Source organism: Phyllobates terribilis, unplaced genomic scaffold, assembly GCF_046119375.1.
Source record: "Phyllobates terribilis strain yellow unplaced genomic scaffold, ASM4611937v1 Scaffold_1__5_contigs__length_1240528914, whole genome shotgun sequence".
NCBI classification, from domain to species: domain Eukaryota; kingdom Metazoa; phylum Chordata; class Amphibia; order Anura; family Dendrobatidae; genus Phyllobates; species Phyllobates terribilis.
In genome coordinates, this window is record NW_027362761.1 from 976,313,748 (window position 1) to 976,328,979 (window position 15,232).

The 15,232-nt window shown below is 47.3% G+C and overlaps 1 protein-coding gene across 2 annotated transcripts in view; it reads left to right on the forward strand.

Moving 5' to 3' along the window:
• Nucleotides 1-15,232, forward strand: part of LOC141156705 (cytochrome P450 3A29-like) — a 64,460-nt gene that overhangs the window by 4,721 nt on the left and 44,507 nt on the right. The window lies entirely within an intron of this gene.

Sequence of the window (15,232 nt, forward strand, 5' to 3'; positions counted from 1 at the left end):
CTAACAAATATGCTGGATGACTAAGCATCTCTGCTAATCTCAATTTCCAAATCCTTAGACAATTTGATTCTACTTGCACCATAGGCACCAATACTGTATTTTATGTTTCAGGGTTGGTCCAAATCTCTCTTTTGTCCTGACTTTCGTTACAGTGTATAATTGTAGGTAAAATAAATAGAGTAAAAATAATGAGCTATGCACAAATGTGATTGCTTGGTGGTGAGGCCAGTGTGGCACTCCAATAAATTATTTCCATCTGTGCACAGTATGTGATTGAACATAATAAAAATAATTGTGATGGGACCTTTACCCAGGCTACTTTTCACATTAATCAGTGAAGTCAGAAGTTCTTGAATATGAAAGATTGTAAGATACAAAGTTATAAATGATTAACGTAAATTAAGACAGCACATTGCACTAGTCAGCAAATTTGTCAACTCAAAATATTCATCTAATGACAGACTTTGCACTAGCCTGTCCACTTAGAATGGTATTTAACCTTTCACCACAATGCAAGGATTTCACTTTACCTGGGTGGACCTCTGGGTAGTAGCTTCTGGCTGGTAGATCAAGTTTAGGAGAAAATACATTGCTCAAAAAAATAAAGGGAACACTTAGGCTATGTGCACACGATGCAGAAATGAAGCAGAAAATTTCTGCATCATTTCTGCATCTCCCTGGCAGAAAAAACGCATGCAGATTGTGCATGCGTTTTTCCTGCAGAATACATGCGGATCCACATGCAGATTAACATGCGTTTCCGCATGCAGATTGACAAGCGCTTTCCAGGCGATTTTAGCATCACCTGGAAAGTGCTTGACAACTAGGTCACACTATATAAATCCATGCAAACAGCATGGATTTATACAGTGTGACCCGAGAGAGTGTATATACTTACCTCTGATGGCCCGCGCTGTCCTGCTCTATCCGTTCTCCAGGCAACTTTGAATTGAAAGACCTGCCGACGTCAGCGTCACGTGACCCGTCACATGACTCTGACGTCACCGCAGGTCCTACAACTCACTGCGAGTGCCGGGAAGCAAGCAGGAGCGGTGCGTGGGCCGACAGATGGTAAGTATATATATATTTTTTATTTTATTCTTGTTTTTACAGCTTTTTTAATGGTACCTGGGTGTGGATGAGACTCTCCTCTCCTCCACACTCGGGTACCATCCGCACATTAGAACGCACCAATTACGCAAGTACAGATGCAGTCTTGCGGAATTGGCGCGTTCTAATGCAAGTCAATGGCGGCGAAAACGCCGCGTTTCCGCAAAATTAAATGACATGCTGCGGATTTTTGAGCGCAGCGTTTACGCTGCGGAAAAATCCGCATCATGGGCACAGCACATGCGGATTTCAATTGGGGAACATTGCTTCCCTTCTACCATGCGTTTTTCATGCGTTTCCGCAGCGTTTATGCAACTGCAAAAACGCCGCGGAAACGCATGAAATACGCATCGTGTGAACTCAGCCTAAAACAACAGAATATAACTCCAAGTAAATCAAACTTCTGTGAAATCAAACTGTCCACTTAAGAAGCAACACTGATTGACAATCAATTTCACATGCTGTTGTGCAAATGGAATAGACAATAGATGGAAATTATTGGCAATTATCAAGACACATTCATTAAAGGAGTGGTTCTGCAGGTGGGGACCACAGACCACATCTCAGTACCAATGCTTTCTGGCTGATGTTTTGGTCACTTTTGAATGTTGGTTGTGCTTTCACACTCGTGGTAGCATGAGACGGACTCTACAACCCACAGAAGTTGCTCAGGTAGTGCAGCTCATCGAGGATGGCACATCAATGCGAGCAGTGGCAAGAAGGTTTGCTGTGTCTGTCAGGGTAGTGTCCAGAGGCTGGAGGCGCTACCAGGAGACAGGCCAGTACACCAGGAGACGTGGAGGGGGCTGTAGGAGGGCAACTGCCCAGCAGCATGACCGCTACCTCCGTCCCTTTGTGCAAGGAGGAACAGGAGGAGCACTGCCAGAGTCCTGCAAAATGACCTCCAGCAGGCCACAAATGTGCATGTGTCTGCACAAACGGTTAGAAACCGACTCCATGAGGATGGTATGAGGGCCCAACATCCACAGATGGGGGTTGTGCTCACAGCCCAACACCGTGCAGGACGCTTGGCATTTGCCACAGAATACCAAGATTGGCAAAGTCGCCACTGGCGCCCTGTGCTCTTCACAGATGAAAGCAGGTTCACACTGAGCACATGTGACAGACGTGACAGAGTCTGGAGACGCCGTGGAGAGCGATCTGCTGCCTGCAACATCCTTCAGCATGACAGGTTTGGCAGTGGGTCAGTAATGGTGTGGGGTGGCATTTCTTTGGAGGGCCGCACAGCCCTCCATGTGCTCGCCAGAGGTAGCCTGACTGCCATTAGGTACCGAGATGAGATCCTCAGACCCCTTGTGAGACAATATGCTGGTGCGGTTGGCCCTGAGTTCCTCCTAATGCAGGACAATGCCAGACCTCATGTGGCTGGAGTGTGTCAGCAGTTCCTGCAAGATGAAGGCATTGAAGCTATGGACTAGCCCGCCCGTTCCCCAGACCTGAATCCGATTGAGCACATCTGGGACATTATGTCTCGCTTCATCCACCAACGTCACGTTGCACCACAGACTGTCCAGGAGTTGGCGGATACTTTAGTCCAGGTCTGAGAGGAGATCCCACTGGAGACCATCCACAACCTCATCAGGAGCATGCCCAGGCATTGTGGGGAGGTCACACAGGCACATGGAGGCCACACACAATACCTAGCCTCATTTTGACTTGTTTTAAGGACATTACATCAAAGTTGGATCAGCCTGTAGTGTGTTTTTGCACTTTAATTTTGCAGGTGACTCCAAATCCAGGCTTCCATTGGTTAATAAATTTGATTTCCATTGATGATTTTTGTGTGATTTTGTTGTTAGCACATTCAACTTTGTACAGAACAAAGTATTCAATGAGAATATTTCATTCATTCAGATCTAGGATGTGTTATTTGAGTGTTCCCTTTATTTTTTTGAGTAGTGTATATAACATGCCAGATCAGTAATGTATATACAGTGTGGTAGATTGCTCACTCAGCTGCAGACAGAGGTCCAGGTCAGCTCAACACAAACATGTCTGGAGTTCCTCTCTCCAGACCTACTGAACACTGAATGCCTCAGTAGGCCGAGTATTTAAACCCCAGACCACACCCTGGGGTGGAGATATGGTGAACGACCTCCCACCCACTCTATAGTCGTTCACACAAACTGACCCATTTAAATATGGCTGATTAACTCTCTCAGCACATACCATGCCGGAGAAGACTTCCAGTTTCACATCACTGAAGCTTATAGCCTCAGTGAAACATATCTCACGTCCGACACGCTGTAAGTGACTTTGTCACATATCCTCCCTCTCTGCCCAAAGCCAGGTGTTTTGGCACCTTCACTCGCTAAACAGGGAAGTCTGGACAGGGCATCTGCATTACTTTGTAGTTTCTTGGGCCTGTGTTCCACATGAAAATTAAAGTCCTGGAGCACTAGAAACCACCTGGTCACCCGGGCATTCTTCCCCTTCCTTTCCCTCATCCATCTCAGGGGCACATGATCTGACACTAGCCTGAACTTTCGGCCTAACAGATAGTACCTTAGTGTCTCAGTTGCCCATTTGATGGCCAAGCACTCCTTCTCTACGACGGCATAGTTCTTTTCACAGGAAGAGAGTTTCCTACTCAGGAATAGGACTGGATGTTCATCCCCATCTATTTCCTAGGACAACACCGCTCCCAAACCGACCTCGGATGCGTCTGTCTTCACCACAAACTCCTTAGTGAAATCAGACACGAATAAGACCGGCTGTTTACATAGGGTGAGCTTCAACTCCTGGAATGCCATCTCCGCTTCCGAGGACCATTTGGCCATCGATGTCTTCATGCCTTTAAGAAGATCAGTTAGTGGGGTGGCTGTCAAGGCAAAATTTGGGAAAATCGCCGATAATATCCCACAATTCCCAGGAATGCACGAACTTGCTTCTTGGAGTTCGGTTGCGGACAGTTTTGGATAGCCTCCACATTATTTACTTGCGGCTTTATTTCGCCCCTTCCGATGATGCAGCCAAGTATTTTGCCTCTTCTTTCCCAATTGCGCACTTCTTTGGATTTATAGTAAACCCTGTCTTCCTTAGTGCATCCAGTACCACCTGGACCTTCTGTAAATTACTTTCCCACTCCGGGCTGAGTATCACAATGTCATCCAGGTAAGCTGCAGCATACTTTTTGTGAGAGGCTAGGATCTGGTCCATGTCCCTCTGGAAGGTAGTTGTGGCTCCCTGCAGACCGAATGGCATCCTGGTGTACTGAAAGCACCCATCAGGGAAGACCGTCTTCTCCTTGGCACTTGGGGACTGGAGAATTTGCCAGTACTCTTTTGTTAAGTCCAGGGTGGTCATATATCTGGCTGACCCTAGCCTTTCAATGAACTCATCGACCCGGGACATTGGATATGCGTCGAACTTTGACATCTTATTTAGCTTCCTGTAGTCATTACAGAACCGCATTCTCCATCTGGCTTTGGCACAAGGACAATGGGACTACACCAGCCGTGTTTTGACTCATCGATGACGCCCAGGCTCAACATTCTCCTCACCTCCTTGGAGATCACCTTGCGGCGGGCTTCAAGAATCCATTACAGCCTTTGATTCACCCTCACATGCGGCTCCATCAAGATTTCCTGCCTGACCACCTGCGTACAACCTGGCAGCCCCGAAAACAGGTCCCGGTTCCACTGAAGCAGCTCTTGGCTCTATTGCTTCTGGGCCGGTGACAGTGTCTCTGTGCCACTGTGACATCCTCGACTCAGGCTTCAGGATGGGCCCCCAGGCACGTAGCTTCCACCTGTCTCTGTCTTGCCAAGGTTTGAGCAGGTTAATGTGGTACACCTGATTCGGCTTTTTTCTTCCTGGTTAGTGGACCTTGTAGTTGACGTCACCCAACTTTTTGACCACCTCATATGGCCCTTGCCACTTGGCCAGGAATTTACTCTCAACCGTGGGGACCAACACCCGGTCTGCAGGGCTAAATTGCCTCAGTCTTGCCGACCAATTGTAGACTCTTGCCTGGGCATCTTGTGCTTGAAGAGGAGGCATTCCCTTACAATCGGCATCACCCTTGCGATCCAGTCATGCATCTGGGCCACATGCTTGATGTCGCTCCGGTGGGGTATTACCTCAGCTTCCCAGTTCTCTTTCGCAATGTACAATAGTCCCCGAGAGTGCCATCCATAAAGCAACTCGAAGGGTAAGAACCCCGTAGAGGCATGGAGAACTTTCCTAATGGAGAACAGTAGGTAGTCGCAGTCTTAGCCATCCTTTTTCACGACCTTCTTAAGCATAGACTTCAGGGTCTTATTGAACCTCTCTACTAGGCCGTCCGTCTGCAGATGGTAGACAGTTGTCCGGAGTTGGGTAATCTGCAGAGCCTTACTCAACACCCTCATCACTTTCGACATGAAAGGACTTTCTTGGTCCATCAAGATCTCCTTTGGCAGGCCCGTTCGGGAGAAGATATTGACTAGTTCTTGCGCTATACTACGGGCAGAGGAGTTTCTCAGTGGTACCGCCTCTGGGTACTGTGGTGCGTAGTCCAGCACCACCAGAATGTATTGGTGACCCCTGGTGGACATAACTAATGGCCCTAAAGGGTCCATAGCAATTCGGTCAAATAGGACCTCTATAATGGGTAATGGGACCAGTACAGAAGTGGGACATGGGAGCAGTTAACTGACAAATAAGACAGGACCGACAAAAGTTAACAACCTCCCAGGGATATCCAGGCCAGTAAAATCTTTGAAGGACCCACTCATGGGTCTTTTCTATGCCCAGATGCCCACTCAAGACATGAGAATGGGCTAGGTCTAGTACCCTACCTCTATAAGGTCTTGGCACCAACAGCTTCTCTAACACTTCCCCTCTCTGTTTAGTGACCCGATATAGCAAATCCTGATGAACTGAAAAACAAGGAAACCTGGTGTTAGCCCCCAACTCTTGAACAACCCAATTTATCACAGTCACATTGTCCCATGCCCCTTTTAACGTAAGGTCCTCCATTTGAGCAATCTCAAAATTCCCCCCAGAAACTCCCAATTCTGGAATCTCTTCCTCATGGGTCACTGTCTCGTCCTCATCGCCAGCAAGGACACACAAGGGAAACTCTTCCGCCTCTGACTGCAAAGGGGATTCTTCATGGACGAACTAGCTCCTATCAGAGTTAGAGTGTACCCCTGCCTTTCCGCACAAGTCCAAGAACAGCCTGAAGTACCGCCCGGTTATCACTGGGTGTAGCAAGTCCTTGACAACCCTGACCTCATGGGACTCAGTACCATGGTTCATTTTTATAGTCACTTGGGCGACAGGGTAGTGCTTGGCGTCCCCGTTGATACAGCAAACACCCACGTGTTTCCCAGGGATCAACTGGTGAGGGAGACTCGCTGAGTCCAAAAGTCCTGACACCAGTACCTCATTTATTGTCACGGGAATGACTACGGGTCCTTGCCGAGCTGATAGTCCACGCTGCAGGCGGGGCATGCATAGTACGAGCAGCGCCTCCTAGCACTGCAGTCTATCTGCATGGAGGACATAGGACAACGGGCGACTATGTGACCAGGACCATGACATCTCCAGCAGATCATCTCTTTCCCAGTGGCCTTTGGCAAGCCCTCAGCAACCCCTTGGGACCTTGGACTCCCCCCAGTTGTGGCTCTACTACCCCTCTTTTGTGACTCGGGCTCCCTCTGAGTACCCCAGTATGGGGATGTAGCACATTCATGTATGAATAAAATGGATCAATTTCCATTTGTGTTTTGTATCTGAGTTTCATCAGTGTTTTGTCAGTATTTCCCATCAGTGTTTCATCAGTGATTTTCTTGTATGAAAAAAATAAATGACAAAGCTTCTCCTAGACATTGCAATGTTAATAGCATTGTGTGCTGTCCATGATTTCTTACAGACTCAAAGACTTTTATGGGTAATTAGATCCATGTGAAAATGGAAGTCTCCGTGATTTTTTTGAGGACACACAGTCTACAAAAAAAAATATGGACATGTGAGCAGCCCCATAAAATACCGTTAGGTCCATATATATTTGGACAGAGACAACATTTTTCTAATTTTGGTTCTAGAAATTACCACAATGAATTTTAAACAAAACAATTCAGATGCAGTTGAAGTTCAGACTTTCAGCTTTCATTTAAGGGTATCCACATTAAAATTGGATGAAGGGTTTAGGAGTTTCAGCTCCTTAACATGTGCCATCCTGTTTTTAAAGGGACCAAAAGTAATTGGACAGATTAAATAATTGTAAATAAAATGTTCATTTCTAGTACTTGGTTGAAAACCCTATGTTGGCAATGACTGCCTGAAGTCTTGAACTCATGGACATCACCAGACGCTGTGTTTCCTCCTTTTTGATGCTCTGCCAGGCCTTCACTGTGGTAGTTTTCAGTTGCTGTTTGTTTGTGGGCCTTTCTGTCTGAAGTTTAGTCTTTAACAAGTGAAATGCATGCTCAATTGGGTTGAGATCATGTGACTGACTTGGCCATTCAAGAATATTCCACTTCTTTGCTTTAATAAACTCCTGGGTTGCTTTGGCTTTATGTTGTGGGTCATTGTCCATCTGTAGTATGAAATGACGACCAATCAGTTTGGCTGCATTTGGCTGGATCTGAGCACACAGTATGGCTCTGAATACATCAGAATTCATTCGGCTGCTTCTGTCCTGTGTCACATCATCAATAAACACTAGTGACCCAGTGCCACTGGCAGCCATGCATGCCCAAGCCATCACACTGCCTCCGCTGTGTTTTACAGATGATGTGGTATGCTTTGAATCATGAGCTGTACCACGCCTTCGCTATACTTTTCTATTTCCATCATTTTGGTAGAGGTTGATCTTGGTTTCATCTGTCCAAAGAATGTTCTTCCAGAACTGTGCAGGCTTTTTTAGATGTTTTTGAGCAAAGTCCAGTCTAGCCTTTTTATTCTTGATGCTTATGAGTGGCTTGCACCATGCAGTTAACCCTCTGTATTTACTTTCATGCAGTCTTCTCTTTATGGTACATTTGGATATTGATACGCCTACCTCCTGGAGAGTGTTATTCACTTGGTTGGCTGTTGTGAAGGGGTTTGACTTCACCATGAAGATTATTCTGCGATCGTCCACCACTGTTGTCTTCCAGGTCTTTTTGCATTGATGAGTTCACCAGTGTTTTCTTTCTTTCTCAGGATGTACCAAACTGTAGATTTTGCCACTCCTAATATTGTAGCAATTTCTCGGATGTTTTTTTTTCTGTTTTTGCAGCTTAAGGATGGCTTGTTTCACCTGCATGGAGAGCTCCTTTGGCCGCATGTTTACTTCACAGCAAAAGCTTCCAAATGCAAGCACCACACCTCAAATCAACTCCAGGCTTTTTATCTGCTTAATTGAGAATGACATAACGAAGGGATTGCCCACACCTGTCCATGAAATAGCCTTGGAGTCAATTGTCCAATTACTTTTGGTCCCATTAAAAACAGGGTGGCACATGTTAAGGAGCTGAAACTTCTAAACCCTTCATCCAATTTTAATGGGGATACCCTCAAATGAAAGCTGAAAGTCTGAACTTCAACTTCATCTGAATTGTTTTGTTTAAAATTCATTGTGGTAATGTCTAGAACCAAAATTAGAAAAATGTTGTCTCTGTCCAAATATATATGGACCTAACTGTATAATGAGTATGTGTCGTATCCATATAAAGCACAGATAGAATATATACGTAAAAAACAAAGGTTTGAATGAGGTCTTATGGTCAAATCCGAGAGGGCATCCAGGAGTTAATCAGCTGAATAAACTGTGACAAAGAAGGGTCTAATAATTGTCAATTCAATAAACAGCAGCGTGTCTAGTACAGAGACATGATAACTGGTAATAACTGAAACCTAGTAGCGATTTAAATAGAGTATCAAGGCCGCAAAGCTCATGCCAATTAATCTGCTGACTCACTATAGTGTTTGGTCGGCCAGCAGGATCATTAGTGATGCTGCCAGATCTATCCTTAGTGATGGCATTAGAGAAGTGCAAACTGTCAGAGTTGCTGTTTTGCCGGCTGGCCGGCGCAAACGCTTGCAGCATGAGATTGGTCACTAGTGTTTAGCGATACCTTCCGATATCGGGAAATATCAGATCGGATTGGATCGGACCGATACCCAAGAAGTATCGGATATCGCCGATTCCGATACCGGAAACCAATGCAAGTCAATGGGACAGAAATATCGGAATAAAAATAAACCCTTTTTTTCCTTGTAGGTTAATTCTACATGAAGGAAAACAACTAAGAATAATGTAGAATGTATTGGGGGAGGTGGGGGAGACAATAAAGGCATAGAGGTTTAGCCCAATCAAATGGAATAGCAGGAATTAATATTTTTTTTAAGACGTTCGGAGTTACAGAAATATTGACTATGTTAAGCTTTTTTATATTTTGTCAGATATTTATGTTCACTACTTCCATGCTCTTCACCTTCTTTTTTACTTCTCCAACACTTTCTCCTTCATCATCCTCAGCATCAGCATCTTTTTCATCAACTTCTTCTTCACCTTCTTCATCTTCTTCTTCTTCACCTTCTTCATATTATTCTTTTTTTTACATTCTTCATATTCTTCTTATTCAACTATTATTCTTCTTCATATTCTACTTCTTCATCTTCTTCATATTCTTCTTCTTCATCATATTCTTATTTGTGACAGGTATTCCTGTAGTTGTTATCTATAAAAGTTTGAACATTACACCTTTCGTTCTGCCGGTCACAAAAGATTTACAACAGGATTTGTCCGCGTTCAGTTTTGCCTGCAGCAGCAGGTCTTTTCCAGGGGCACCACGAGGAGGAATGGACTCACCCCCATACACTGCTTAGTCATCTTCTGCTTATAATTTAGATAATATCTTTTGCTCTGATTTTTAGTCTTATGCTTAATGTTCTTCCGCTTTTTGTTCTGCAGATTCTTGTACTTCTGCTTCTTGGTTTTCTGTCTCTTGTTCTTCTGTATCTTGGTGGTTGTCTTCTTGTTCTTTGTCCTCTTGGTCAACTTCTTCAGGGTCATCTTCTTGGTCTTCTTCGGGGTGGTCTTCAGGGTTGTCGTCTTCAGGTTCATTGTCTTCGAGGTCCTCGTCTTCTTCGGGGTGGTCTTCAGGGTCCTCGTGTTCAGGGTCGTCGTCTTCGGGGTCCTCCTCTTCTTCGGGGTGGTCTTCAGGGTCCTCGTGTTCAGGGTCGTCATCTTCGGGGTGGTCTTCAGGGTCGTCGTCTTCAGGGTTGTCGTCTTCAGGGTCGTCGTCTTCTTCGGGGTGGTCTTCAGCGTCCTCGTCTTCAGGGTCGTCGTCTTTGGGGTCCTCGTCTTCTTCAGGTTGGTCTTCAGGGTCCTCGTCTTCAGGGTCCTCGTCAGGGAGATCAAGAGTGATTACCAAGAACCATTTCAAAAAGCTTGAACTTGGAAATGTAGCAGAAGGTACAAGAAGGCTGAGGAACTGCCGAGAACCAGCTGATGGTACTGGAACCCGGATGGGTAGCAGAAGGTACAAGAGCCAATGGAACTACCGAGGACCAACTGACGGTACTGGAACTCGGTTACTAAGCAGGACGTTGGTGGAACTTGGATACCGCGAAGGAGGCACGTAAGCCAAAGGCACTGCCGAGAACCAGCTGACAGTACTGGAACTCGGATGGGTAACAGAAGGTACCCATGAAAAAAAAAAGTTGCAAGGCCGCGAGTCAGCCGCAGTTACCGAAACCCACAGTCCTACAGGGGGTGCTTGTCTTATTGGCACCATGGAACCAGCCTTCATTGCCAGATCCCGCAGCTCACATAGGAGTCACCTAAACTGCAGGCACCATAGAGTCGGCTAACCTGACCGCAACACGACAGGACAACGCATTGGAGGCAAAGTGACGTTGACACTACCCGGAAACAGCTGGCGTGCTAGAACCAGGCTGGGCAGGAGGGAGTACCCGTGCCAAAGACACTGCCGACAACCAGCTGATGGTACTGGAACCCGGATGGGTAGTAGAAGGTACAAGAGCAAATGGAACTACCGAGGACCAGCTGACGGTACTGGAACCCGGATGGGTAGCAGAAGGTACAAGAGCCAATGGAACTACCGAGGACCAGCTGACGGTACTGGAACTCGGTTACTAAGCAGGAGGTACCTGTGCCAGAAAGCACTACCAAGGACCAGCAGACGTTGGGCAGGAGGCAGGAGGGAGTACCCGTGCCAAAGACACTGCTGGGAAACAGCTGGCGGTGCTGGAACCCAGGGTAAATACTAAAAACAGAGTGGAGCCAGAGGCGTAATTGGAGCAACTTTAAAATCTGTAGTAGTGTGAATGTGGACAGAGCAGGAGAATTTTCCGGACACACAGCAGGGGAACAGCTGTAGACGGCACTTCTGAGCAGCAACTAGCGGTATTGGAGCCCAGGGTAAATACTAAAAACAGAGGAGCCAGAGGTGTAATTGGAGCAAGTTTTAAATCAGTAGTACAGTGGATGTGGACAAAGCAGGAGAATTTGCCGGACACACAGCTGGGGATCAGCTGATGGTACTGAACCCCAATAACACTGGAGCAAGCGTTGACTGTGCAGACGGCACTTCTGAGCAGCAACTAGTGGTATTGGAGCCCAGGGTAAATACTAAAAACAGAGGAGCCAGAGCTGTAATTGGAGCAAGTTTTAAATCAGTAGTACAGTGGATGTGGACAAAGCAGGAGAATTTGCCGAACACACAGCTGGGGATCAGCTGACGTTACTGAACCCCAATTACACTGGAGCAAGCATTGACTGTGCAGATGGCACTTCTGAGCAGCAACTAGCGGTATTGGAGCCCAGGGTAAATACTAAAAACAGAGGAGGCAGAGGCGTAATTGGAGCAACTTTAAAATCTGTAGTAGTGTGAATGTGGACAGAGCAGGAGAAATTGCCGTCCGCACAGCAGGGGAACAGCTGACGTTACTGAACCCCAATAACATGGCAGCAAGTGTTGACTGTGCAGACAGCACTTCTGAGCGCCAACTGGCGGTGTTGGAGCTCAGGGATAATACTGAAACAGAGGAGTCAGAGGTGTAATTGGAGCAACTTTAAAATCTGTAGTAGTGTGAATGTGGACAGAGCAGGAGAAATTGCCGTCCGCACAGCAGGGGAACAGCTGACGTTACTGAACCCCAATAACACGGCAGCAAGTGTTCACTGTGCAGACAGCACTTCTGAGCGCCAACTAGCGGTGTTGGAGCTCAGGGATAATACTGAAAACAGAGGAGCCAGAGGTGTAATTGGAGCAACTTTAAAATCTGTAGTAGTGTGAATGTGGACAGAGCAGGAGAAATTGCCGTCCGCACAGCAGGGGAACAGCTAACGTTACTGAACCCCAATAACATGGCAGCAAGTGTTGACTGTGCAGACAGCACTTAAGAGCGCCAGCTGGCGGTGTTGGAGCTCAGGGATAATACTGAAAACAGAGGAGCCAGAGGTGTAATTGGAGCAAGTTTTAAATCAGTAGTACAGTGGATGTGGACAGAGCAGGAGAATTTGCCGGACACACAGCTGGGGATCAGCTGACGTTACTGAACCCCAATAACACTGGAGCAAGCATTGACTGTGCAGACGGCACTTCTGAGCTGCAACTGGCGGTGTTGGAGCTCATGGATTACAGTTCAGGTGGTAGAAACATGAACACAACAGGAGACCTGGATACTGTTGCCAACAAATTATTTATTCTGGAAGAGGACTGGCAAATTCATGCGAGATCCAGGCCTTGTTCATTTTGAGAAAAGTAAGCCGGTCAACGTTATCGGAGGATAGTCACATGCGACGGTCTGTTAGTACACCACCGGCGGCACTAAAGACGCGTTCCGTTAATACACTAGCAGCAGGGCAAGCTAGCACCTCCAATGCATACTGGCTAAGCTCTGGCCATGTATCCAGCTTACAGACCCAAAACTTGAAGGGAGAAGAGCCGTCTGGGAGTACACTGAGAGGGCAAGACATGTAGTCTGTCACCATCTGACGGAAACGTTGCCTCCTGCTGACTGGAGCCGTCTGTGATGGTGTAGACATTTGTGGCGGCGGGGACACAAAACTTTGCCACATTTGGGCCATACTGGTCTTGCCTTGTGCTGAGGCGCTGCTTCTGCTCCCTCTTTGTGCAGAGCTTCCTCCACTGCCTCGACGCACTGAGCTGCTTTGTAAAGCACTAGCAGCACTGCTCTCGGTTGTAATGGAGAACATGATGGAATGCACCAGTGTGTCTTGGTACTTTCGCATTTTATGCTCCCGGTTCAACGGTGTTATGAGGCTTTGTAAGTTGTCCTGGTAGCAAGGATCTAGGAGGGTGGACACCCAATAATCAGCCGTGTTGAGAATGTGGGCGATGCGGCGGTCGTTTCTCAGGCACTGCAGCATGAAATCAACCATGTGCTGCAGACTGCCAACTGGCCAAGAAACGCTGTCCCCTGCTTGAGGCGTGATCTCTGCCTGCTCTGCATCACCCCACCCTCGCTCTAGATACTGACTACTAGAGCATTGTGTACCTCTCTTCTCTGGACAGATGTTTTCCTCCTGCATTGACTCCTCCTCATCCTCCTCACAAAGTGTCCCCTGCCTAGGCCTTTGTGAGGAACCACGTTGCGCAGACATTACAGAAGCAAATGGCATTTGTGACTCCTCATCCTCCACCTCTTCCAAAACCTCCTCCCTTAGTGCTTGCAGTGTTTTTTCAAGCAGGCAGATAAGGGGGATAGTCATGCTGACTAATGCATCATCTGCACTCGCCATCCGCGTGGAATAATCGAAGGCACGCAAAACGTGGCAAATGTCCTTCATAAAGGTCCACTCAGTGGTGGTGAAGTGTGAACGGCGCGCACTGCGACTTGTTTGCGCCTGCTGCAGCTGGTACTCCATTACTGCTGCCTGCTGCTCACACAACCTCTCCAACATATGTAACGTTGAATTCCACCTGGTGGGTAGGTCACATATGATGCGATGTTCCGGAAGACGTAATCGACGCTGCAGAGCAGCAATGCGCGATCTTGCGTTGCTGGAACGCCGCAAGTGAGTGCACTCTATGCGGACCTTATGAAGCAGTGCATCAAGATCCGGATAGTCCCTCAAAAAACTCTGCACGACCAAGTTGAGCACATGTGCCAGACATGGGATGTGAGTGAGGTTGCCTAGGCCCAGAGCTGCCACCAGATTTCGGCCATTGTCACACACTACCATGCCTGGCTGGAGATTCGCTGGCACAAACCACACGTCGCTCTGCTGCTTGATGGTATTCCAGAGCTCCTGCGCTGTGTGGCTTCGATTCCCCAAAGAAATTAATTTTAATACAGCCTGTTGACGTTTGGCCATGGCTGTGCTCATATCGGTCATCATAACAGGTAACCGTTCACGGGTCGATGTGGAGGTAGACCGTGACGGCTCCTGCAGCGCTGATTCAGAGGAACTGGAGTATGAGGAGGAGTCAAAGTGTACAGACTTGATTCCTGCAATCCTTGGAGTTGGCAGAACACGTACAGCGCCACTCTCAAGATCTGTACCCGGCTCCACAACATTTACCCAATGGGCAGTGAGGGAAAGGTATCGTCCCTGTCCATGCTTACTGGTCCACGCATCGGTGGTCAGGTGGACCTTGCTACTGACGGCGTTTTGTAGCGCATGTTTAATTTTTCCCTCCACATGCTGTTGCAGGGCAGGGACGGCTTGCCTGCTGAAATAAAAACGGCTGGGCACGTTGTATTGTGGGACTGCCAGTGCCATAAAGTTACGGAAGGTGTCAGTCTCCACCAGCCTGAATGATAGCATTTCAAGGGCCAGTAGTTTAGCAGTGCCAGCATTGAGAGCCTGTGCTCGGGGGTGGTTTGCCGAGTATGGGCTCCTTTTCTCCCATGTCTGTGCTAACGATGGCTGTAGACTGGCCTGGGAGTGTGAGGATGACAGGGAAAGTGGTGCTGTGGGTGGAACTACACTGTGTCTCTGTACAACAGTGCCAGAGATTCTTCCATGGCGATCCTGTGAGGAAGCCGAACCAGCTATGTGTGAGCTGGAGGAAGAGGCTACAACACGAGCTGAAGAGGTGGTAGGTGGCACTGTAGGTTGGCCTAGGTCTTCAGTGTGTTTTTGTAACTCCACCACGTGCTTGGTCCGCACATGTTTCCACATATTTGTGGT